The sequence below is a fragment of the Mesoplodon densirostris genome, chromosome 7, assembly GCF_025265405.1.
Source record: "Mesoplodon densirostris isolate mMesDen1 chromosome 7, mMesDen1 primary haplotype, whole genome shotgun sequence".
In the NCBI taxonomy this organism is placed as follows: domain Eukaryota; kingdom Metazoa; phylum Chordata; class Mammalia; order Artiodactyla; family Ziphiidae; genus Mesoplodon; species Mesoplodon densirostris.
Window position 1 is genome coordinate 78,715,907 of NC_082667.1, and position 25,040 is coordinate 78,740,946.

The following is a 25,040-nucleotide window of genomic DNA, read 5'->3' on the forward strand; positions in this document are numbered from 1 at the left end:
GTATTTTCTTTCTTTGTTGTTGTTTTCAGTGAGGTTGTTATAAATATCGATGCAGAGATTGTCCCCTCTTAGGTTCACGGATCCTGTTCAAGTTGGCTCCTGAGTCCTTTCCACACAACCACAGTAGTCTTTGAAGTCTTCCCAGCTCTCTTGTACTACAAGGTGTAACAGGAACATCTAGTTCGTTTCTTATGCTGGATTTGAAATCAGCTATTTCTCCAAGGAGGCATTATCCACTGTGTTTATTCAAACTTGTGTTCCTTCTAGTTTAACCTTCTCTCGAGACATGATTTTTTTTAAACAAATTACTTACTGAATTTTTTCACCTTTTCAAATCTTGCTATTCTCCAATCACTTCATTTCTGATTTTTTCTAATTTCTTTTATGTTTTTCTTAAAACCAGTTTCTATTCCTTTTAAAATTTCTTTTACTTTTTCCGCAATATCAGGCAATAAATTTCATTTGTTCTGTGGACGTGTCTTTCTGTCACGTTTTCAGGATTTGCTGGAACTTTCTTTTCACCCTTCTTTTTTCTTTTTTTTTTCTTTTTTCTTTTTTTTTTCTCACTGATTTTCTACAGGATGTGAGTGGAATACTCTTCTGTCACTCATTTTTATTTTTATTTTTATTTTTTTCCTTTTTGCGTTATGTGGGCCTCTCACTGTTGTGGCCTCCCCCGTTGTGGAGCACAGGCTCCGGATGCGCAGGCCCAGCGGCCATGGCTCACGGGCCCAGCCGCTCCGCGGCATATGGGATCCTCCCAGACCGGGGCACGAACCCGTATCCCCTGCATCGGCAGGCGGACTCTCAACCACTGCGCCACCAGGGAGGCCCTGTCACTCATTTTTAAATGAAATAAGTTTCCACTTTAGGAGGGAATCATAGATCAGAATATAATTTCTAGCTTCAGAACTCCAGGGCTCACTATCTTCTATTATTTTCACAACATAATTTTTAAAATTGACCTTAAAATTTCTAAAATCTTCCTCCTCGGCCCTCCTCTGCCCATTTACCCAGGGCTCCTCTTTCTTGTCCTTGTTGAATATGGGGATTTGTTCTGGAATGGTGCTTTGGTTTGATAGGTGTCAAGGTTTCACAGACCCCAGAACACTTGGCATCCTCAGAACATTTCAAAGTTCTTGCACTCAGCTGCAAAGTGGAGCCTGCAACGTTCACTCCCGGTTTCTGTCGCTGTTCTCAGTGAGTTTTTCAATCTCAGTGAGTTCTTGAACCATAGTAACCTTTGGCTCTCCTGAAAGAGAGAGAGAGTCCTTCCCTCATCTTCCTCCCACACACCTTGGGATACACATATGTAGGTCTTTTTCCTGTTGTTGATTTGTTCCTACCTGGCTGTATGTTGCAGTTCATGTGGACACCTTGTTGTAGATGTTGTCTGTGGGTTTTTGATCTTGCTATTCTAGATGCTTTTCTTTCTTCTTTGTGGGGGTGGGGGCTTGTGTATTGAGGGGAGGGGTGGCATATTCAGGGATAAAAATCTTCTCTGTAGCCACCATCATTTCCCCAGAATCCTCTGCCATTAATATTTAAAAGAAAATCATAGGAATCATTATCCGGATCCTTAGGATAATCATTACATTGTATCTGTCTTTTTTCCAGGCTTCAAGCTGCCTGTGGCTCCCCACGTTAGTATACTGACATGACTGGGCAATGCCTAATTTGACAGGTTCTTTCTGTACTACCTTCCTCCTAATCGTGACAGTCTTGTACGCTATACGTAGTCTTCTTTACTGATAGGGAATTTAGAAAATACAGGAAGCCATGGGTTTAATAGCTGAAAGTGGAATTAATGTATTATTTTTCTCAGGTAAAATACCATAAGACTCTTTAGGCCAAAGTTGTAAAATGAAATCGCAAATTTCCTGGAATCATTTTGCAAACGTGAATGCCCACATAAAGTACACTAGGACTTGAATCCAAGGAATAACACATTTTTAGAGCCTCCAGATTTATAAGCTTAGTACAATTCTGCATTACTTCTTAAGGCAACTGAAGAAAATAATTTTGTGATCAAATAAATATTGGTTTTATTAACATAGTTATTTTAAAAGTTTATAAGGCTTTTAAAAAATGTTAAGGCTCTGTCAGCCTCATCAGTTGTTATTTCTTTTCTAGAATCTTGGATAAAGGAACAGTCGTTTGAGGGGAAACATGGTATAAAATGGGAAGATAATCTAACAGTGAAGATAGTTATATCTCTTCCTGTGTGATGAACTACTCCTAAGCTTGGTGGTTTAAAACAGCAGGCACTTTATCTCCTCACAATTTGTGAATCAGCAGAATGGGCTGGGATCCCCTGGGTGGATCTATCTTGCTTTCACTTGAGGTGACTCCTGAGGCTGCCATCATCTGGTTGCTGGACTGGGGCTGGTTGCTTTCACATGTCTGGCCATTGGTGCTGGCTGTGGCCTGGGCCTATTCTCCACTAGGTTAGCCAGGCTTCCTAACATGTCAGGTTTCCATGAGGACAAGCCCTAAAGCACGAGTACTCTCCAAGCTTCAGCTCTTGATATGCCATTGGGCCAAAGCAAGTCATGTGACCAAACCCAGGTCAAGGTGGAACAAAACTACACAGGGTGAGAAAACGGGGGGAGGGGCATTTTCACTGGGGGTCAGTAGTCTAACAAACTGCTGCAATAACTATATAAAGAAAAGCCCCCCCCGGAGGACAACTGGCAAAAAATAAATGTGTGCGGGGTGGGGTGGGGGTTTGGCATGGGGGGGCAAAGGCAGTAAACAGGGGCTACCAAAATCTGAAGATTCTGGAATTTTTGGAAAATCCACTGGGATTAAAGGAGTTACACAACCATGTTCTGACACCAGAAGAAAGGTCCCAGTTGAGCATCAGGGAAGTCTAGCGCTCTTCCTCCATCGCATCAATTTCCACATTTCGTTGACTCAGCATATTTGTAGAATGAATCATGACTTTCTATAAATTTTTAGTTCAGTTTTTCAAAGAAATAGTGACCTCGCTTCTATCTGCCGTGCCACAAAAATGCCGTAGAAAAAAATTCCTTCTGTTAAATCGCTCACTAGGTGAAATTGTATGTGTAACCTAGTACCAAAGAGGTATTAAGAATCGCCACAGCCGAGCCGGCCCTCCGCACCACGCATCCTATAGCAGCCAGTGGGTGAGCCGGGAGTCGAGGAGGTCACCATGGGAAGGAGGGGCGCGGGCAACGTGTCAGCCTCCTTCCGTCTCCGTGGAGCCACCTCCTGCCTCTGGTACAGGGAGTCGTCCACAGCAGCCGTCGGTGGCCAGCCTTGCAGCGCTGTGTTCTAGGTCAGTAGCTTCCAAGACTCCAGTTGGATTCATTGGAGTAGGCAACGTGGGGAATCCAATGGCAAAAGAGCTCTTGAAACATGGCTAGCCACTCACTATTGCTGATGTGTTCCCTGATGCATGCAAAGAGCTGCTAGATGCAAGTGAACCCGGTAGTGTCTTCTGCAGCGGATGTAGCCGAAAAAGGTGACAGAATTATTACAGTGCATCAATGCGCTAGAAGCTTATACTGGAGCAAATGGAATTCAAAAAAAAGTGAAGAAAGACTATTAATAGATTCCAGTACTGTTGATCCTATGGTTTTGAGAGAATTGGCCAAAGAAGTTGAGAAAATGGGAGCAGTTTTCTCGGATGCCCCTGTTTCTGGTGGTGTGGGAACGGCTCGGTTTGGCAACCTCACATTCAGGATGGGAGGGGTTGAGCTGCTGTGGTGCATGGGCTCCCATGTGGTGCATCGTAGAGCTGTTGGGACTGGCCAGGCTTCGCAGATCTGCAAACACTTGCTGTTAGGTATTAGTAGGATTGGAACTGCTGAAGCTATGAATCTGGGACTCAGGTTAGGGCTTGACCCGAAACTCTTGGCTAAAATCCTAAATACGAGCTTAGGACGATGTTGGTCAAGTGACACTTAAAATCCTGTACCTGGGGTGATGGATGGAGTTCACCTGGCTAATTACTATCAGGGCGGATTTGGAGCAACACTCATGGCTAAGGATCTGGGATTAGCATGAGGCTCTGCTACCAGCACGAAGAGCCCAATCCTTCTGGGCAGTCAAGCCCATCAGATCTGCAGGGATGTTGTGCGTGAAGGGCTACTTCTCATTCGTGGTCCAGTTTTTCAAGAGGAGTAGACATTCTGAGTTTGCCCTCTGGCTGTGAACACTGAAACATTGAAACCAAACTGTGTCTTGGAGCCCCTTATGGCTCACTCCACAGGAAAATGGGCTTAATCAAAGGTCAACTGTCTGCTTTTGAGTGTCTAGGTCAGGGGTCCCCAACCCCTTGGCTTCGGACGGGTACCAGTCCACAGCCTCTTAGGAACTGGGCTGCACAGCAGGAGGTGAGTCGCAAGCAAGCCAGCTATAAGCTTCATCTGCCGCTCCCTATGGCTCACATTACCGCCTGAACCCCACACACCCCGCCTCCCCTCCCTGGAAAAATTTGCTTCCAGGAAACCGGTCCCTGGTTCCAAAAAGGTTAGGGACCTCTGGTCTAGGTCACGATAGATCCTGGGATTTTTCACCCATTTTAAACTGCTTATTCTTTTTATCTATTTAACAAACATATCATCTGTAATTTTTTTTTCTGCAAGCCACTGATGGTAACTGCTAGCTAGCTAGCTGATTGGCCTTTTTCAAAAGTTTGATTCCTGAGCATCTTCAGCTAAAACGCTGCCTACTTCACTCAGGATATTATTTACTCCACTTTACAAATAAAACTAAAATTATTTTCAACAGGATAAAATCTATCCTCGCGGAAAGAAAAGAAATTAGTGTGAAAAAAAGGTATTAGAGAAAGGGGAAGTATAGTGAATTACTACCTGTGTGGCTCAGAAAATTTGTCCTGTTATCCCAGTGGTAATATTCTTGCATTGAGATTACTGGTTTATTTTCTAGGAGTTGTTAAAGCAAGAGAACTCCTTGCTGCATGTTATGTAATTTGGACTCTGTTACAATTATCTTGGTGTGCCCCTCTTGTAACAACTTCCCATACTCAGCAAACTGTTTTTTTTCATATTTTTGCTTCCTTGTACATTTTTACTGCATATTTTTTACTTCAAAAGAATGACATCTTTAGAACTGTTTCAGAGCCAGCGATGATATGTGCTTTAGATAATTATTACACTATGCTAAATATAACCATATTCTTTTGAATTCAAATAAATTTCTATGCTGATAAAAAAAGAGAGGCACATTTCATCAATGTTTAAATAGTATCCTTCCTCCTCTAAAACTTAAAATAGGATTCAGTCTGATTCCTAAAGGGTTATTTTCTTCAACAACAAGAGCTGACTTAGGCCATTTCTTGGCAGTGGAATCTGAGCATAGAGATCCCTGTCTGACTGCCCTTTGATTCTCACTCACAGTATCCTGGGTGAATGTAATGGATGGGCGTGCCCTTATGACTTAGCCCACTGCTACTGCTCCTGATGAGGGTTAATGGTGTGGGCCACTTTAAATCTTGCCCAGCAAAGTGCTGACATCTGGGGTTTCCTATCAAGTTTACCAGATATTCCACAGTAATTTCATAATTTACACAACATAAAAACACTGATCTTGAGCTTAGGAAAGCATTTCATTTAAACAGATACAGAACACTACTCTACAAAATGGTTTAAAATTTGTGAGCAATTACATTAAATAAACTCTAATATAAATTAATCTAATACAAGTAAACTAATAGTTGCAAAGCTACTGGTCGCTTCAGAAGCGGTGGCTACGGATAACTTAACAGTTGTTTCCTCAGTGCATTAAGAGGCGAAACTATTTGCTGTCAACTTCTTCTTGGGGAAGCTTTTTTCCTTAGTTTGATGCTGATTCACGTTATGAATGTATAGGAACCATTACTGGTTCTTCCTTTCCATATTCAGTGCACCATTATACTTCTATCCTCTTAAGATCTGGATATCTGTTACTGCTACTGTTGGCTGGAGCCTGGCAGGAGGAAAGCTATCAAGAAAAAAGGTCAACAAGTGTTAGAGAGTTTTAGCATACTACTGAGACTTTTTATCTACCATAATCATAAGAAATAATAATTAAAATTACAGCCTGGTCAGTGAGACTTTGAGTAAATTGTGGAAGCATCCATGTTTCCTACAGTTTCAGGGGATGGATATTTCCTGTTATTAACTCTATATCCTCTTCAACTGGAACAGAGAGACCTTTCTCTGTTGAAGCAGTTTTGTCTTTTTCCTGGGCATTTTCAGTTTTCTCTTATGAGAGACTTGTAAAGCTTACCTACACAAACTTACACATACACGTATAAAGCAAAGAAGGGATAGAGTAGTCTTGAGAGGACACTGTTTTGTAGCAGGCACACAAGACAGAGGTAATACTCCCTGATTGCATTTGCCTCCCTAGCCCCATCTCCTTTGTGGAAAGCATCAGCATTCTGAGTGGTCTCTGCACCCCACTAACTGGACGGAACACTGCATTGGCATTCTTAGGGAGCACTGATGGTCCCTCCGCAAACTGTGGTTAGAGCTTGTGCAGCCACAGTGCACAGGAAAGAATCAAATATACTTCATATAACATGCTTGCTCTGTTTTGCTTAATTAGCACTTACTCCCTGTAAGAGGCTGATTTCTGCTTTGACAGGGAGTAATCGAACTCTGTATTCACCCAAACCATAAAATTAAAGTTAACATACCTCAGCTTTTCATCCTACTGGAAGAAATGTATGAAATCTAAAGTTATTTTTTAAGTGCTGCTGTTTAGATTGCCTGAAGCCCATTTGCTGAACTTGTTAAAGAGCAGTGTTAATGAGGGTATTTTTCGTTTCTTTCTTTTCCGACCACAGCATGAATTCTCAGCCCAAAGTGTGCCCTGTTTCCCACAATAGAGACGGGGAAAAGTGCGAGTCTCTCACCACAAAGCATGAGACAACTACAAGTACTTCTCTCCCAGAGTTAACATTGATGAGAGTCTTTGTGGAAAAGAACTTCCTCTTTTTGCGGGAATACAGTAGAAATGCAAGTTGTATTCTCCACAATTTCACTACTGGAAAAATAATTTCATAGTCCATATATATATATATATTTTTTTTTTTGTTTGTTTGTTTTTTGCGGTACGCGGGCCTCTCACTGCTGTGGCCTCTCCCGTTGTGGAGCACAGGCTCCGCACACGCAGTCTCAGTGGCCCTGGCTCACGGGCCCAGCCACTGCGTGGCATGTGGAATCTTCCCGGACCGGGGCATGAACCCATGTCCCCTTATCAGCAGGCGGACTCTCAACCACTGCGCCACCAGGGAAGCCCCATAGTCCATATTTTTTATTGGTCTTCTTAAAAACATATACAGTGTTTACAATAAGGAGTAAAAGAGAAGATTTTCAATGCGATATTTCAAGGAGCATTTTGTAAAGGCCGGATCCAGTCCCAACTTTGGAAAATTAACACACACCTATGAGATCAAAGAGTCACCTGCAAAAAATTTTATTATGCTTTTCTTTCATACTAGTTTCCTAAAGGTGCATTGTTACTTCTTGGTAATGTAATAGTCAGAAATGACTATATGGTGGCCATTTGAGGAAGAAGTAGCTCTTACATAAGTGTCTAGTGACCTTATCTCTTTTGATACAATACCTCTTGGTTTCAGAGGCTTGCACAGATTTCTTCTAAATGAATAAACTTAGTAAGATTTTTCTAACTATCAATTAATCTAAAAGTAGATTTAGAAATCTACTTCTGAAGCAGTTTTGTTAAGTAATTATTGGTCAGTTCTCTTTCTGATTGGTACTTCTTTCTGCAAAACAAATCCCTGTACTTAGAACAATGAATACCACCATCCCTGGCTCCTTGATTATTACACAGTGATGTTTCTTGAGAAAAAAGCTTACCCTTTTTTGGGGGAAACTTCAGTCCATGAAGTAAAACTTCATTAAAACTAGATCTGCTTCTAATGCCAGTGTGATGCAGATCAGTATCCCCTTTCTTTTGACTTTCCAGGCTGTGTGAAGAGAATGGTATGGTTTGGTTTAGGAAGGGTTGTAGCTTAAGAGGATTGCATTATGTTTCTGTGTCACTTTGGGGGGTTTTATTTCAATATTATATCCTGTTCTGTAAAAACACCATAGTCATTCTCTTACTTATTATTAAATAATTAAACGCTGCCCTTTGTTTACTTTCCCCTTCTGATCAGAAGACTCCTCTCCACTCTAGGCCTTGATCTGAGTTCCAATTCATCAGCTTGTAGTAGCTACACTTCTGTTTTTTTTTTTTTTTTTTTTTTTTTGCTGTATGCGGGCCTCTCACTGTTGTGGCCTCTCCCGTTGCGGAGCACAGGCTCCGGACGCGCAGGCTCAGCGGCCATGGCTCACGTGCCTTGCCGCTCCACGGCATGTGGGATCTTCCCGGACCGGGGCACGACCCCGTGTCCCCTGCATCGGCAGGCGGACTCTCAACCACTGCGCCACCAGGGAAGCCCTACACTTCTGGTTTCTGAAGTCAGACAGATATGGGTCCCATTTCTGTCTTCATCAGTTATAATTTATTCTCTGATATATGCATACCAGAGCTGGCAGTGACAAACATTTTGCTTCTCCTTATTTTCCCAGGGTTCTGTGCATTTTAATAGAGGATCACAATATTTTAAGTAGAGCTGGGATGGGGTGGAAAGAAAGAGCAGGAAAACATGCTTTTAGGAAGGTCTGAAATACAAATCACATGGAGGTAACTGCTTGAGAGAAAACCACCCCTACCTGAGTATTGTCAATAAAGTAGCACAGGGAGGCAAACGAATCAATTGTTCACTAAAAATATTTTTCTTTAGAAGAATAAAATTCACAAGAAAGCCTCATTGCAAATAAAATATATTTGTTTTCCTAAAGGAGGATATTTGAAAAGTCGTAGTAAATACCTGCTTTGACCTTCTGTGTCCCTAGTGTTCTATCTCCACTAAGTTTTATGAACACTACATAGAGGAGGAACCTGAGTCTCAAAGACCATAAGTAAGAGATGGATTCCAGAGCCTTTGCAAGGTCCATTATGCCCCATGACTTCCCATTGCTTGTGCTGTTCATCCAGATAGGTGCTTAGGATACCAGAATGAATACATCTCTTTCGAGAGGTTTTTAACAGACATTAGATACTAAACAAGTACAACACCTAACAAATAGAACAGAATGCTTTATTTAAAGCAGAAACAGAATAAATGCTCACCTAGTATCGTTTAAATCCCCTTTAAATTATTTTTTGAATCAACATGTTTATATTTGAGGGTATTTTCTTATTTTTTCCTAGTTCCCTTTACTTGCACCTCCTTTCTTTTTCTCTTTTCCCAACTGAAACGTTTATGGTTTCAAAAGTAATTACTTCTTGAAGAAAGTTTTTGTGTATACTAAATGCTACCTAATGGAAGCCATAAGCATAGAGTCTGCTAGCATTTAGAGTGGTATAATACATAGCCAGGTTGAATCAAGTGGGAGAGAAGGTTAATCATTCTTTTAAACTGGCAGTGTTGCCGGAGGTGGATTAATATGCTTTTTGAATCTCTTATGTGCTGTAAGTCTCCTTGATCACAATCACTAGGTTAATGGTTGAGGTTTTGAATTAGAGGTGTCTCCTGGGCTCAGCTGGGCCAAGTCCCTTCATCTCTCTGGCCATATTAGGTGATAGTTTTCTCATTTCAATACACGATCTATGTTAGAGGGAGTGTTGACTATACCAGACTTTCAACGTGGGCACCCAGAAAGTGGAAGAATCTCTCTATTGGTGATTAATCATAGCTCTTTTCATTGTGAATATAGTCCTTCCCTTAGGTAAGGCAGGAAGACCATGAAAAATAGAAAGTTCTCAGGTGTCTGTGGAAGCTGGAGTGCTCTCGACCTGTCAGCTCACTGGCAGAGCAGGCTTCGTCCGGACACTAGAGAACAAAATGTGAAATTGGCACCAGCCAGCCTCTCCATTGCACAGGATATCCCTATTTAAATTTGACAACCAGGATATTTTACAATTTGAAATTCTTGTCATCTGGTTTTCTTTAGTTTTTTCTTTGGGTTGAAAAGACTGAGAAGCTTGTTAAAAAATCTGGAATTCTGATGGTGAGGCTTAACCAGATCTATTGAGTCATCAATCAGCAAACATTGACCAACGCTTACCATTCCCCCAGTTACTATACTAAGGACCCAGACATGTCTCAGATAGTGGCCTTGCTCATTCACTGTATTTACAGTACTTTTTTCTAAATGTAACCAGAGCTCAGGTAAAGACAAGACATTGATTTGAGTCTGAAATAAACAAAGCTGACTGGTCTGATCCCTTCAGTTTCCAGAATTATTTTGTTTCAGGTAGTAATTTTCCCAGACCAATAGAACAAAGTTCTATCGTCTATTTATTTAATATTTTATCACAATAGTCCTTGCCCCTTTGACCTCTAGTGAGGAAACTTGCATAAGAAACTGAAATATGCTTAGGTTCTATGGGTAAGTGCAGATAATGATATGAATGAAATTGAAAATGAAAGCCAAAGTTGGAAAAGGCAGTTCTGAATAGATAAAGTAAGACAGAGGTATTTGAAAAATCAAGTAGAAAAGATACCATAAGGAATGGAGAGCTTCTGGAAGTTTTCTAATAGGTGAGGGGTTGGTACATCTTTTTTTTTTTTTTCTTAATAACATGTCTGGCAGTTGTATGCCAGAGAAAGTTATAAGGGGGTTGACTATATGCATGAAGTCCAGTGAGAACACTGTTTCTGTAGGCCACTGACGATGTTCTGAGTGTACATTCTATAGTATAGTACTCGAAATTAAGTTAGGAAACAAAGGGTAATCTGATGTCATTTTAAATGAAATTTCACAAATGATTAGAGCTAAAAGGTGTCTTTTTTCACTCAGCCAACACGTTGAGCACGTACTATGGGGCAAGCACTGTGCTTATGGGTAAGAGATAAAAGAAAAAATAAAGGCCAGAGGAACTCAAAAGAGAGTGTGAGAGATGCATGAACAACTCATTACAATCGAATAGGGATAGCCTATTAAATAAATAGATCATAAAAATATAAATTTGTAAAACAGAACTTGGAGTCAGTAACCCTTCTAGGGGATATTAAAGAGAATGCCAACAATGAGGGGGTCTTGGAATTAGGTTTTGAACGTCAGTAGGAATGTTCCACGTGGAGAGAAGGTCAGGGGCATACCAGGCAGAAGGAACATCCTGGACTTGAGAGCCAACACAATATATTTAAGTGGCTGTAAATGAGATTCTTTTTGACTAGAGCGTAGGGTATAAGTTGCCAAATGGTAGAAAATAGAGTATAAAAATTAGGCTGGAATGAAAGTATAAAGTGTCAAAATTCTTATGATGAAAGATAGGTGTTTTCTACAAAATGGGTTACTTATAAATATTTTAAAAATAGAGACCCCGGAAGAGGAGCGCGCCCGAGGAGCAGCCCCCGGACCGGAGCCTCGGGAGCGCGGGGCTGGTGAGCGAGTCCCCACGGGGTAGGTGTTGCGTCTGCAGGCCTGCAGGCGGTTGTGGAGCCTGCGGCCCTTGGAGAGCAGGGCTTGGGAGACCGCGGCTTGGAGAGCGGGGCTGGGCTTTGCCCGCCCCAGGGCCCGCAGTAGAGCCACCGGGAGGGTTTGACTGCTTCCCGGAGGTGGAGGGGCCGGGCTGGAGGACAGGGCTGGCTGCTCCGGATGGGGCTCCCATGGGACTTGTGAGCTCCGGGTGTCCTGGGGGAGCAGGGTCCACAGGCTCGGCCGGGACGTGCCGCGTCTTCCCCTCCGTCCAACCCCGATCCTCCACCTCCTCCTCGTCCTCCCCCTCCTGTCGCCGTCTCGGCATCTCGCACGTGTGTCTCAAGGCGCGTCAGCATCTTGGTTGTCTAATGTAAGCGTCCGCCGCCCCCCTGGGTTGTGCCCTGTGGAGTCGCCCAGTGTAATCGGTGCAGGATGAGTCTGCAGGGCTTCTGTCCTGCTGCCTCGGGTGAGGAAGGATGCGATGGGGCCTGAGAAGGGAGATGACTTGTCCTGCATCCTCACCGGGTGTGCACGTGGGGTCGCTCACAGGACTCCAAACTCCTAGGGCAGGTGTTCTGTCCACTTAAAGTCAGTTTTAATAAAAGATGTTTTTGAGCGTCGCACTTAAGTTTGTAAAGTTTGTACAAATCATTGCAAGACTGAAACGCACCTGAGTGTGTCCCTTTATTCTGGGTGTCCTGTGGATGTTCTGATCTAAGTTGTTAACAGACTTGGAAGAGATAAACTATAAGCGTTTTTAAATTTCATATTTAATGACGGAGGTTTATTTTAATAGGATTCAATGTACACTCGCTACGGAAAAATAAAGTATCCCCTCAGGTACCAGAGTCACGTGGGAGTTACAGACCTGAGGGTGGTTGCTCCCTCCTTATTCTCACAGGCCCTTCTGAAGGTGAAAGGACGGGTCTCCCACAGGGGTCTCTTGTGGAGCGTGGGGCGGGTGCTCGTGCACCCCGAGCCGCTTCAGTCGTAGCTTCACTGCCTGCGTTTTCCTTCTCCAGGTCCGCTTCCACTGTCACAGTCCTGCACGTTGTTCCAAGAGCAGCGGAAAATGAATCAGCCTCTGGTGAGTTTTGCTGTTTATGTGTTTTCCTGCTGCTGGTCTTTTGTGATAACACCTTGGGAGGCGAATAGTTCAAAAGTTAAAATGGGAAAGTAGGAGTAGGTAAAAGATGTGGTTAGACAAAGCGTAGAGGAGCAGGTCAGCGCCAAGTGTTTCTGGCAAGTTCTACGTGTAGATCCCAGGATCCTCTTAGAGCCACAGCACAAGCCTCGTGTTCTTGACATTTGTGGCAAAACACCATCCCTTGCTTGACTTACATGGTCCTGCCAAATCACTTTTGTTCTCGAGCGTTAAAAGGTTTCCCTGAGGATCCCGCTGTAGGCCGCGAGCCTTCCTGAGTGGCAGCCCCTAACGTGTTGACATTGGTGCCTTCCTTGTGCTTCCTGTAAGCCGAGAGCGTGCTGTCCAGGGAGCACTCAGTGCATATAAGTTGTCTGTTCAGTAGAACACCGTTGTCACATAGGTACATTGTTTTCAGTGCTCAGTCGAGGGATGCAATGAGGATCATCTGGAAGAACAGCCTTGTCACCCTTCCAGTAAATTTCGCTCTTTGTCTCTTACAATCTCAGAGGGTCGTGCTACACACCATGCAGTGAGGTCTCTGGCAAAGATTCTTGTTTCCCAGCTGAATTGTATCGTGCAGCCTGCGGTCTTGGTTCTGCCCCTCCACGGAACCTGATCCGGTTGAGGTGACCTGGCATCCAGCATACAAAGCAGTGGAGATTTGCCAGTCGTCACCTCAGACCACTGTCGCCTTGCTATCTGCAGAGTCTGCTCTGTTGGTTTCTGTGACAGATCTCTCCTTGCTGTCTTCCTGACTGATTCTTTCTTCCGCCCTCTTTGTGTGTTGTCTTTTCCCCCTTGGTTCATGACTCTTCAACCCGTCTGATCTCACCCTCTGGTGCTTTTCACCTCCAACTCTGTCAGTTCTCCCAGCTGGACCAGATAGATGCCTCTGTCCAGCCACTTGCCAGCATCTCTATGGAGTTTGTCCAAAGGGCACCTCGGATTACTAGATCCAGTAGATCCAGAAATGATTATTTACAGCTCCCCTGCCCCTTGCCTTGTCCTGTTGTCTCTGGCGGCTCATCGTTGCATCATCCAGCCTGTCACCTGCCCAGAAAAATGAGTACGTTGTAAAGTCCTTCTCCATCCTCTGTTACCACGTTGTAGTGTGAGGCTTGTTAATGTCGTATTCTAAATGTTTTTTATTTGTTCTCCTTCATCCCATACTTGCTACTATTAAAACAGCTTATCTGTTCATTTCTGTAGTTACAGAAACTTTTTTTCTGTGCCGCTACTTCTTTCCTCCAGCAGCTCAATTGTATTCTCCACGCTGAGTATTTCTCCTAAAATATTAATCACAGCGTTTTGTCTGCATGTGGGAAGCACTTTAGAGGTTTCCTGGGTGACTGGACAAACGAGGTTGCCGTTCTGTGGAGCCATTAACCATCGAGCCCAGCACTGGGGGGAGGTCATACCTCGCTGATGATGCGTTTGGATGGATCTGTGGGGTAAAATCCTGATCGGAGAGGCTTAGGAGAGAGGAGTGGGAGAACTGGGTTTGTTCTGGTCCCAACTTTTTCAAGACATTTTGCTGTGACGGGGAAAATAGAAACTGGACAGTAGCTGGGGTAGGAGCTGAGGTCCGGGGAGGATGTTGTGTTGTGTTGTGTTGTGTTGTGTTGTGTGGTGATGGGAGAAATAACAGTGGGAATGATCCAGTAGATGCGTGTGGGGGAGGGGAGAGCTGCTGCCCGTGGTCCTGGAGTGGGGAGGGGATGGCTGAGCAGGGTTGCAGGTGGGGAAGCCCTCCGATGGCTTCTCTGTTCTCAGGGAAGCAGCTCAAACAGAAGGCTTGCAGGGGCCTTCTCTCTGAGGGGAGAGCAGAGCTCTGGGGCCCAGCTCCATCGTGACCATCAGCACACACAGTGCATCCAGCTGGGAAGACTGTACATGCCTTCTCTGCCTGAAAAGCCATCTCCTTTCTTAAATGTGGGAGTAATTACTCTTTGGGGAGCCTATGTAATTACATGGGTGCTTCTCAGCTCAAAGCGAATTGAGTGCCAGTTCTGGCCATGGACATTTTCTTCTCTGCTGATGGAAGGGTCCCCAGAGGAAGTGTCCTGCTTGCCTGGCTCTTGGCCTCGAGGACTCTTCACATCATCTAGTGTTGTGTCTTTTATCTTTGACATAAACATCAAATGTCTTCAGGTTGTGCATGTGATCTTAAGAAGCAATTCCCTGCTTCCAGGAGCTTCTGTTCTCCTCAGGAAAGGCACTTCACAGACGTAATTACAGGAGAGGATGGGAATCCTGCCCGTCGATATGTAGGGAGCTACAGAGTGCTGACAAAGCAGAGCCTGCTTTTATTTATTTATTTATTCATTTAAATTTTTCATTTGTTTACTATTTAACTTATTCAGTTTCAGCTGCGTTGGGTCTCTGTTGCTGCGCGCGGGCTTTGTTCTCTAGTTGCGGCGAGCGGGGGCTACTCTTCGTGGCGGTGCGCGGGCTTCTCATTGCGGTGGCTTCTCTTATTGTGGAGCATGGCTTCTAGGCATGTGGGCTTCAGTAGTTGCGGGTCCCGGGCTCAGTAGTTGTGGTACGCAGGCTCTAGAGTGCAGGCTCAGTAGTTGTGGCGCACGAGCTTAGTTGCTCCGCAGCACGTGGGATCTTCCCGGACCAGGGTTCCAACCCGTGTGCCCACCATTGGCAGGCGGATTCTTAACCAGTGTGCCACCAGGGAAGTCCGAGAGCCTGGTTTGAAATGCATTGTCAGAGCACGTGGCTCAGTGACTCGGGGAAGGGGGACGGCCCTGAAGTGACCAGGACTTGGGTAGCTGCAGAGGTTGGCGAGGCTCTCAGAGCAGCGTGAGGTGGACTGGATGAGGCTCCTGAGGTGCTGGTAAGGACCTCCTTCCTTAGGATGTGGGCCTCCCGTCAGGAAGAGCGGGACGTGAAGGCAGGCAGACCCTAAGTTTGACTGAAGAGCCTCCCCTCTGTGCTGGTTTTGGTTTCTTCCTGTGGAGAAACTGAAACCTTGTAATTGGGACAGTGAGTCATCTGATCAAAAGATGTCATGTGTAGAGACTGTGGACGGCATGAAACGTGGGGTGGGGTGCGGTGGGTCAAGTCAGGGGGACTCTGGGCTCCAGCGCGATGCCCGACAGGAAGGGGCGAGGCCGCGGCGTGTTCCCGCTCATCCTAGGCCCCGGTAAGCAGTATGGATGTTCCCTTGGGGTTTTTCTGAATCGTGAATGAGGTTGAGAGTATTTTCACGTGCTTAGAAGCTGTTTCTTCTTTTTTTTTTTTTTTTTTTTTTTTTTTTTGCGGTATGCGGGCCTCTCACTGTTGTGGCCTCTCCCGTTGCGGAGCACAGGCTCCGGACGCGCAGGCCCAGCGGCCATGGCTCACGGGCCCAGCTGCTCCGCGGCATATGGGATCCTCCCAGACCGGGGCACGAACCCGTATCCCCTGCATCGGCAGGCGGACTCTTAACCACTGCGCCACCAGGGAGGCCCTGTTTCTTCTTTTTAATTGGTAGACAGTCTTTAGAGCAGTTTTAGGGTTAGAGGAGAATCAGAATCGAGCAGACAGCGCTTTCCTACACCCGTCCCTCTGGGTTCCCTCCCTTGGTAACATCTGTGGCCTGTGTGGCGCGTCATCTCAGTGACGGATCGGCATTGACACCTAATTCTCCCCTGGAGTCTGTAGTTTATATCAAGGCTCACTCTCTGTGTCCTACTGTTCAGGTTTGGACAGGTGTGATGACCTGCAGCCACCACTGCAGTGCCACCCAGAACCATTTCACTGCCCGAAACATCCCTGGGGGCCACCTTCCCTACCAGTGCCCTACCAGAACATCCTACCAGTGCCCCCAAGCCCCTGACAGCTGCTGGTCTTGTTACTGTCTGTGTTTTTTTGCCCTTTCGAGAATGTCACGTAGTTGGAGTTCTGTGGTCTTTTCAGACTGGTGTCTTTCTGTTTTTATATGAAGGGCCTTTTCATGTCCACTGCCCGTCTTCCCGCCCCAATTCTGTCTTGTTTTGTTTTGTTTGTTCTGTTTTGTTTTCCTTGTCTTATTGGCTTTCAGAGTCGTCTTAAATGTTTCTAAATTTTTCCAGTTGGGGTCCTGTTAGTAAACATTGTTTTCCAAGGTTTATTGTCATTTTCCTGTATTTTCCCGCGTTGCTGTATAATTCATTACTTTTTTTTGCTTTGAGAGGTTGAATACCATGCATTTCAAAAGCTTCTCAGAATCAGCACATTTGTGTGGATAAGATTCCTAGTTGAAGAGCACCCTCCTTGGTCAGGACTGGGGTGCAGCTTCTTTGCGGGGGGAGGAATGCATCGGTCTCGTGGTTCCCTTTCTGTTGGGTCTCAGTTCCCCTTTCTGGTTCTGGGCACTGCATCAGCCACTCTCCTGGGATAGGCCAGGCAGGTGGGGTCCTCACTTCCTGGCTCCAGAAGTTGTGTGTGTCTGAGAACACCTTTTTTTTTCCTTGAGGAGCAAGAGGACTCTGGTGGTTGGGGAGCGGCGTCCTAGGACTGCGGCCCTTGGGCCCCCCCTGTTCTGTGTCATTTGGGCCCCCGCCATGCGTGGGAGGTCTCTGACACAGGGACGCAGCTGTTCAAGTCCTCTTGGGGTTGTGTCATTTACAATCCTCTGAGGAATACTCCTTTTCTTTAATGAAGTTCCAGTGCTTAAGCTTTCTAGCCCCTCATGAAAGGAATCTCAGAAAGGAAAGGAGACCGGTCCTCTCTGCCCCCAAGCAGGGGAGTGAGCCAACACTGTTAACCTAACACTGAGAAAGTGGCCTGTGGGAAACGTGCAACCAGTTCTGAGTTCTGTGATGACAAGGCTGTCCGTGGAATCTCACTGTACCAAGGGGTCTGTTAAGACACATACCTCATGGGTTGTTCCCTTGTGTTTTGAAACTAACCTAAAACCCCTAAATATGTGCAGTTCTGATTGCTTTCTTAATTTGTTATCCAGGTTTCCCGAAATCCATTTTCTTAAAGTTTAAAGTGCGAGAAGAGTGCAATTTTCTCATCTTCCCTTTACATAAAAGTGAATGTGGTCAAGCCGCTTAACCCATCACCAGATAGAAAATCATCTGGAACGTTCACATTAATGCTCTTTTCAAGCAGGAACAGTATGTATATTTTTATGCCCATTACCAGTGAAAACTATAATGTTTTCTTATTGTGCTGTTTTTTTCGCATCAGGCAAAATGACAAGCAATTAGAAAAGCCCCACAAATCACACATTTTGTGAAATGAGAAATGCAAAACCGGAAAGGAGAATAAGGTGCGCGTGATTCTACTTAGGCATTAAAATTAGAGTCGTTCATGGTCTGATCCCTCACTCTCTTGCATTTGGTAGTAACTTTCAGTGTGTGAACGAGTGGGCCCCCAGTCTTCATCCGGGCAGCCACAGATGTGACCAGTGACACCTGAATGGAATATGCGCAGAGCTTCTGGAAGACTTGCTGTCGATTTCTGAGCCAGGCTTCTCGAGGCTGAGCCGAGGCAGTTCTGCACAGACGCTCGTCTGCCTTGGGCGGCAACCAACTCTTTTCCCCGGCCCCCCTCATCCCCCCACCTCGTGTGTCCTGTCAGCAGCTGGGCACCCTCAGCCTTCCCAGGCCAGCAAAGCCTGGGTCCCAGACATCTCTGCATCTGGAGCTGGGGGTCAGGTGACCTGGCATCTCAAGGGACCTTGCTAACAGGACCCATCCTGCCTCTTCGATTGTTCCACATAAAGAACTTTGATTTGCAGTCAATGTCAGGAGTTTGTTGCCCTCTGAAACGGCCTCTGAGCTTGGCATGGTCTTTTCCTTAACCTCCTCCACACCATTCCTTAGTTACACTGTGGCACGTGGGGTCTCAGTGTCCTGACCAGGGATTGAACCCAGGTACCCTGCATTGTAAGGCAGATTCTTTAACCCTGGACCACCAGGGAAGTCCCTACCCTTATGTTTTAACAGTTTTGGAGGTCTTCACAGAGATCTTGGATGGATTCACCTAACATCACCAGGTAAACGTTTCAAAAGTAGTGCACCTCATTCCTCAAAACTTTTAAAGTAGAACTATTATAAGATCCAGAAATTCCACTTCTGTGTATTTTTTCGGAAGAAAACAAAAACACTAGTTCAGAAAGACACATGCACCCCTATGTTCATTGAGCATTATTTATAATAGCCAGTGTATAGCAGCAACCTAAGTGTCCATCCATAGATGAATGGATAAAGAAGATGTGTCATATATACATATATATTTATATGTATACATATATATATATATATATATACATACATATATATATGTATATATATATATATAACTGTACACACACACACAATGGACTATTAGCCAGAAAAAAAGAAAAGAAGAAGAAGAATAAGGGGCTTCCCTGTGGATGCAGTGGTTAAGAATCCGCCTGCCAGTGCAGGGGAAATGGGTTCAAGCCCTGGTCCGGGAAGATCCCACATGCCACGGAGCAGCTAGGCCCGTGTGCCACAACTATTGAGCCATGCTCTAGAGCCTGTGAGCCACAACTACTGAACCCATGTACCACAGCTACTGAAGCCCACTCGCCTAGAGCCCATGCTCTGCAACAAGCTAAGCCACCACAATTAGAAGCCCATGCACCGCAAGGAAGAGAAATCCCCGCTCGCCGCAACTAGAAAAGAGGCTGCATGCAGCAACAAAAACCCAATGCAGCCAAAAGTAAAATAAATAAATTTTTTAAAATTAAAAAAAAATGAAATCTTGCCATTTTGTGGCAATGTGGATGGAGCTAGAGTGTATTATGCTAAGTGCAATATGTCAGACAGAGAAAGACAAATACCGTATGATCTCATTTGTATGTGGACTCTAAAAAACAAAACAAATGAACTAATGTCACTGAACAGAAACAGACTCATAGATACAGAGAACAAACAGGTGGTTGCCAGAAGAGGGTAGGTGGTTGAGTGAAATAGGTGAGGGAGATTAAGAGGAACAGATAAGCAGTTAGAAAATAAATGAGTCATGGGAATGAACTATACAGCATGGGCAATACAGTCAATAGCATTATAACTTTGTACGGTGACAGATGGTAACTAGACCATAACTAGAGTTAATCTTGGTGATCATTTTCTAATGTACAGAAATATTGATATTATGCACCTGGAACTAACATAGTGTTGTAGGTCAGTTACACTTGAATTAAACTTTTTTAATTCAAACGAAAACAATAGTGTGCCTCGTTAACTAGAGATGCTTAGTCATACAACAGTTCTCTAGAACGTATTCATCCTGTGTAACTGTAACTTTATACCCGTTAAACAACTCCCCATTCTCTCCTCCCCACCCCTGACAATTTATGGGTGACTCTTTTAGATACCTCACCTCATATAAGTGGAAACACACAGTTTTGTCCTTCTGTGACTGACTTATTTCACCTATCATAATGTGTTCTGTTTATATCCCCGTTGTCACAACTGGTAGGATTTCCTTCTAATAGGAAAGTCTGAATAATATTCTATGTATATACCCCATTTTCTTTATCCATTTCTCTGTGGATGAAAATTTGCATTTTTTTCCTATCTTGGCTCTGGTGAATAATGCTGTAATGACTATAGAGGTGCATGTATCTCTTCTAGATATTGATTTCCTTTTCTTTGAATATACAGGCTATATTATATTGTATTATATTCTATTACATTATAGTCTATTATAATTATTGTGCTTCCCGGATCTTGTGTTTTTCACAAATTGAAGGTTTGCGGCAACTCTTTGTTGAGCAAGTCTGTTGGCACTGTATTTCCAACAGTAGTTGCTCACTTCTTGTCTTTGTGTCATATTTTAGTAATTCTCACACTATTTCAAACCCTCCATCAGCAAAAAGGTTACTACTCGCCGAAGGCTCAGATGATGGTTAGCATTTTTTAGCAGTAAAATATTTTTAATTTTCTTTTTGTTTCGGCTGTGCTGCACACCACATCACGTGGGATCTCAGTTCCCCGACCAGGGATCAAACCTGCGCCCCCTGTAGGAAGGCGGATTCTTAACCACTGGACCACCAGGGAAGTCCCTAACGTATTTTTTTTTTACATCTTTCTTGGAGTATAATTGCTTTACAGCGTTGTGTTACTTTCTGCTGTATAACAAAGTGAATCAGTTGTATGTATACCTGTATCCCCATATCCCCTCCATCTTGCATCTCCCTCCCACCCTCCCTTTCCCACCCCTCTAGGTGGACACGAAGCACTGAGCTGATCTCCCTGTGCTATGCGGCTGCTTCCCACTAGCTATCGGTTTTACATTTGGTCGTGTACATGTGTCCACGCCACTGTCTCGCTTCGTCCCAGCTTACCCTTCCCCCTCCCCGTGTCCTCAAGTGAATTCTCTATGTCTGCGTCTTTATTCCTGTCCTGCCACTAGGTTCATCAGAACCACTTTTTTTCCTTTGGATTCCATAAATATGTGTTAGCATACGGTATTTGTTTATCTCTTTCTGAGTTACTTCACTCTGTTTCACAGACTCTAGGTCCATCCACCTCACTACAAATAGTTCAATTTTGTTTGTTTTTATGGCTCAGTCAAATTCCGTGGTATATATGTGCCCCATCTTCTTTATCCATTCATCTGTCAGTGGACGCTTAAGTTGCTTCCATGTCCTGGCTATTGTAAATAGTGCTGCAGTGAACATTGTGCTACGTGTCTCTTTTTGAATTATGGACTTCTCAGCGTATATGCCCAGGAGTGGCATTGCTGGATCATATGGTAGTTCTATTGTTAGTTGGGTTTTTTTTTGTATAAATTTATGTATTTTTATCTATTCATTATTTTTGGCTGTGTTGGGTCTTTGTTGCTGTACGCGGGCTTTCTCTAATTGCAGCGAGCAGGTGCTTCAGTGTTGTGGTGCGCGGGCTTCTCATTGCGGTGGCTTCTCTTGTTGTGGAGCGCGGGCTCTAGGCATGCGGGCTTCAGTAGTTGTGGCATGCGGGCTCAGTGGGTGTGTCTCGTGGGCTCTAGAGTGCAGACTCAGTAGTTGTGGCACACGGGCTTAGTTGCCCTGCGGCATGTGGGATCTTCCCGGAGCAGGGCTCGAACCCATGTCCCGTGCATTGGGAGGAGGATTGTTAAACACTGCACCACCAGGGAAGCCCTATTTTCAGTTTTTTAAGGAACCTCCATACTGTTCTCCGTAGTGGCTGTATCAATGTACATTCCCACCAACAGTGCAGGGGGAGGGTTCCCTTTTCTCCACACCCTCTCCAGCATTTATTGTTTGTAGATTTTTTGGTGATGGCCATGCTGAGTGGTGTGAGCTGATACCTCACCGTAGTTGTGATTTGCCTTTCTCTAATGGTTAGTGTCGTTGAGCATCCTTTCATGTGTTTGTTGGCAATCTTATATCTTCTTCGGAGAAATGTCCATTTAGGTCTTGTGTCCACTTTTGGATTGAGTTGTTTGTTTTTTTTGATATTGAGCTGCGTGAGCCGCTTGTATATTTTGGAGATTAATCCTTTGTCAGTTGCTTCATTTACAACTATTTTCTCCCACTCTGTGAGTTGTTTTTTTGTCTTGTTTACGGTTTCCTTTCCTGTGGAAAAGCTTTTAAGTTTGAATAGGTCCCACGTGTTTATTTTTCTTTTTATTTCCATTTCTCTAGGAGGTGGGTCAAAAAGGATCTTGCTGTGATTTATGTCATAGAGTGTTCTGCCTGTGTTTTCCTCTATGAGTTAGACAGTGTCTGGCCTTACCTTTAGGTCTTCAATCCATTTTGAGTTTATTTTTGTGTTATGGTGTTAGGTAGTGTTCTCATTTCATTCTTTTACAGGTAGCTGTCCAGTTTTCCCAGCGCCACTTATTGAAGAGGCTGTCTTTTCTCCATTGTATATTCTTGCCTCCTTCATCAAAGCTAAGGTGACCATATGTGCGTGGGCTTATCTCTGGGCTTTCTATCCTGTTCCATTGATCTATATTTCTCTTCCCCAAAGTATATTTCAATAAAGGTATGTACATTGTTTGTTTAGACACAAGGCTGTCGCACACTTAACAGACTACAGTATAGTGTAAACAGAAGCTTTTCAGAAATTTCATGTGACTCGCTTTATGGCGGTATTGGCTTCATTGCAGCGTTCTGGAACTGAAGCTGCAGTGTCTCTGAGCTGGGCCTGTACACCCAGAAGTGGGATTGCTGGATCATATGGAAATTTTATTTAAAAGATTTTGAGAAAACTCCATACTGTTTTCCACAGTGCCTGCACAATGTTACATTCCTGCGTACAATATGCAAGGGTTACGATTTCTCTACCACCTTGACAACTCTTATCTTTAAAAAAAAATAAAAAATTGTAGACATTCTAACAGATGTGAGGTAGTATCTCATGATGATTTTGATTTGCATTTCCCAGATGATTAGTGACGTTGAGCACCTTTTCATGTACCTGGTGCTGTGTTACGCCTTTCTAACACACATACACACACACAGAGGGATAGAAGGAACCTTTTGGAAGTGATGAGTATATTACCGTGATGGTGGTGATGGTATCACAGGTGTGTGCATATGTCCAAACTCATCAAGTTATATACATTAAACATGGGCTAGATTTTGTATATCAGTTCTACGTAAATAAAGCTGTAAAAGCCCAGCAACAAGTGGTGTATTTCATGAGCCAGTGAAGCCCAGGTACATCTTGTCTCCTCTCCCAGGGGTGAAGCCAAGCAGCTTTTGAACTTGGCTCACTTTCTGTTTCTTTAGTTTCCCCTTCTATTACTTTTGTGTTTCTCCTTTGTTTTCAGATTCCAGCTAAGTGGTTCCCCATTTGTGGCAGCAGTGATTCTGAGTTTGGCTCTGTCGTTTGAAGACTTGATGGTCTCTAAAGGGATTAAGTTTCTACAGAACTAATCTCAGTTAGGTGAGAGGTAACAGAGGATCTAGTTTGTTAGTCTTTTCTTAGTCTTTTCTGTTTGTCTATTTGTCTACGTTGACAAGCTCAAATCAATTAAGAATCTCTTGCCCAATGGGATGAGAACGGCTCTTTAATATCTAGACTGGTGAGTGTTTATTCCTGACCCAAGTCTAAGACTTAAAGCTGCAGGTAAAAGTTCCATTTCTCTGTATGTCTGTGTGTCTATAATTCAAAAAGGTCTTTACCTCTGACAGTGCGAGTATGTAATGTTTTCCTACTTCTGAATCTATTAAAGTAGATTGTAGAGTCTGTTAAATTAAAGGGTTTCTGTCCTGATTGGCTTACAAAGATACAAATGTGCTTATAAAAATTATATATCCCGAAAATTCTCAGAGAGAAAGGAATTAGAACTTCTAATACTTTAAATGTGCTAGAAAAATATTCTTATTGAAATCAAGTCAGGGAATTCCCCAGCGGTCCAGTGGTTAGGACTCGGTGCTTTCACTGCCAGGGTCCAGGTTCAGTCTCTGGTCAGGAACCTAAGATCCAGCAAGCCCCTCGGTGCAGCCAAAAAAAAAAAAAAAAAAAATCAGAAATTTAAAGACTTCAAGTTTACATAATTTAGGTAAATCTTTGACACATGAAGCTAGTTTAATATTTTTGGTTTAATAAAAAGTTATTTGTATCTTATTTATCAGTATTAGGCATACATTTAAAACAATTCTACTTGGGTGTGTTCTTCCTAAATTTATATAGGTGTGCCCATCAACTAAGCTCATATTACTTCTACTTAATGTTTAAGGTTATGAAAAATGTAAGTTTGTGTTTCACCACATTTAGTTTTTATTCTGACAAACTTTCTTTCAACAGTAACTATGTTTTCTACTGTGTTAGCTTGTCGATAAATTCCCAGATCTTCAGTTTACGTAAACCCTTGAACTGATACTAAATTGTGTTACTTACTGGATAATCATTGGATACCGAGGTCATTTCTAAGCAAGACAGAAACCTGAGGCATTGATTACTAAGCATAATCTCAAGTTATATGCTCTTGCTGCATATGTTTACTTGTTACCTAGAGGCTCTGTCTGTGGGTGTGTTAATGAATGTGTTTGTCTCTGCCACTTGAATAAGTTGTGCAAGGGATGTTTGTGGCTGTGTAAAGTTGTGTTATGTGTGTTCATGAGCTCTGCTAGCCTGAAATGCTGATGTGTGATGGGCAGTTGTCAATCATTCACTCCTAGTTTTCTTTGTGAAATGGAAGTAACTTTGGTTCAAAGTTAGTATTAATATACTATGAATGAGACTTGACCCATAGTGATGTTATCGGCTGGAACAGAACTCAGGTTCAGCTGCTCATCGCTCAGAAGTCAGTGTTCCAGAGACAAGGGTTGGTGGAAGAAGAAAGATGCTTTATTCAGGAAGCTGGCAACCTGGGAAGATGGTGGGCCAGTGTCCCCAATACCATCTCCCAGTTGCCAATGAGAGGGAAAAGGGGTTGATAGGGAAAAGACGGGAAGTCTCTGGGCTGTGCCGGTGGGGGCTCCATGCAGAGTAGCACAGTCAGCTCTG

At 43.8% G+C, this 25,040-nt stretch overlaps 1 protein-coding gene and 1 pseudogene across 1 annotated transcript in view; one reads left to right on the top strand and one right to left on the bottom strand.

Moving 5' to 3' along the window:
• The window catches only part of LOC132494286 (U3 small nucleolar RNA-associated protein 25 homolog), a 720,475-nt gene that overhangs the window by 73,125 nt on the left and 622,310 nt on the right, over positions 1 to 25,040 (bottom strand). The gene's annotated exons all lie outside the window — the stretch shown is intronic.
• Positions 3,176 to 4,180, top strand: LOC132493221 (3-hydroxyisobutyrate dehydrogenase, mitochondrial-like; annotated as a pseudogene).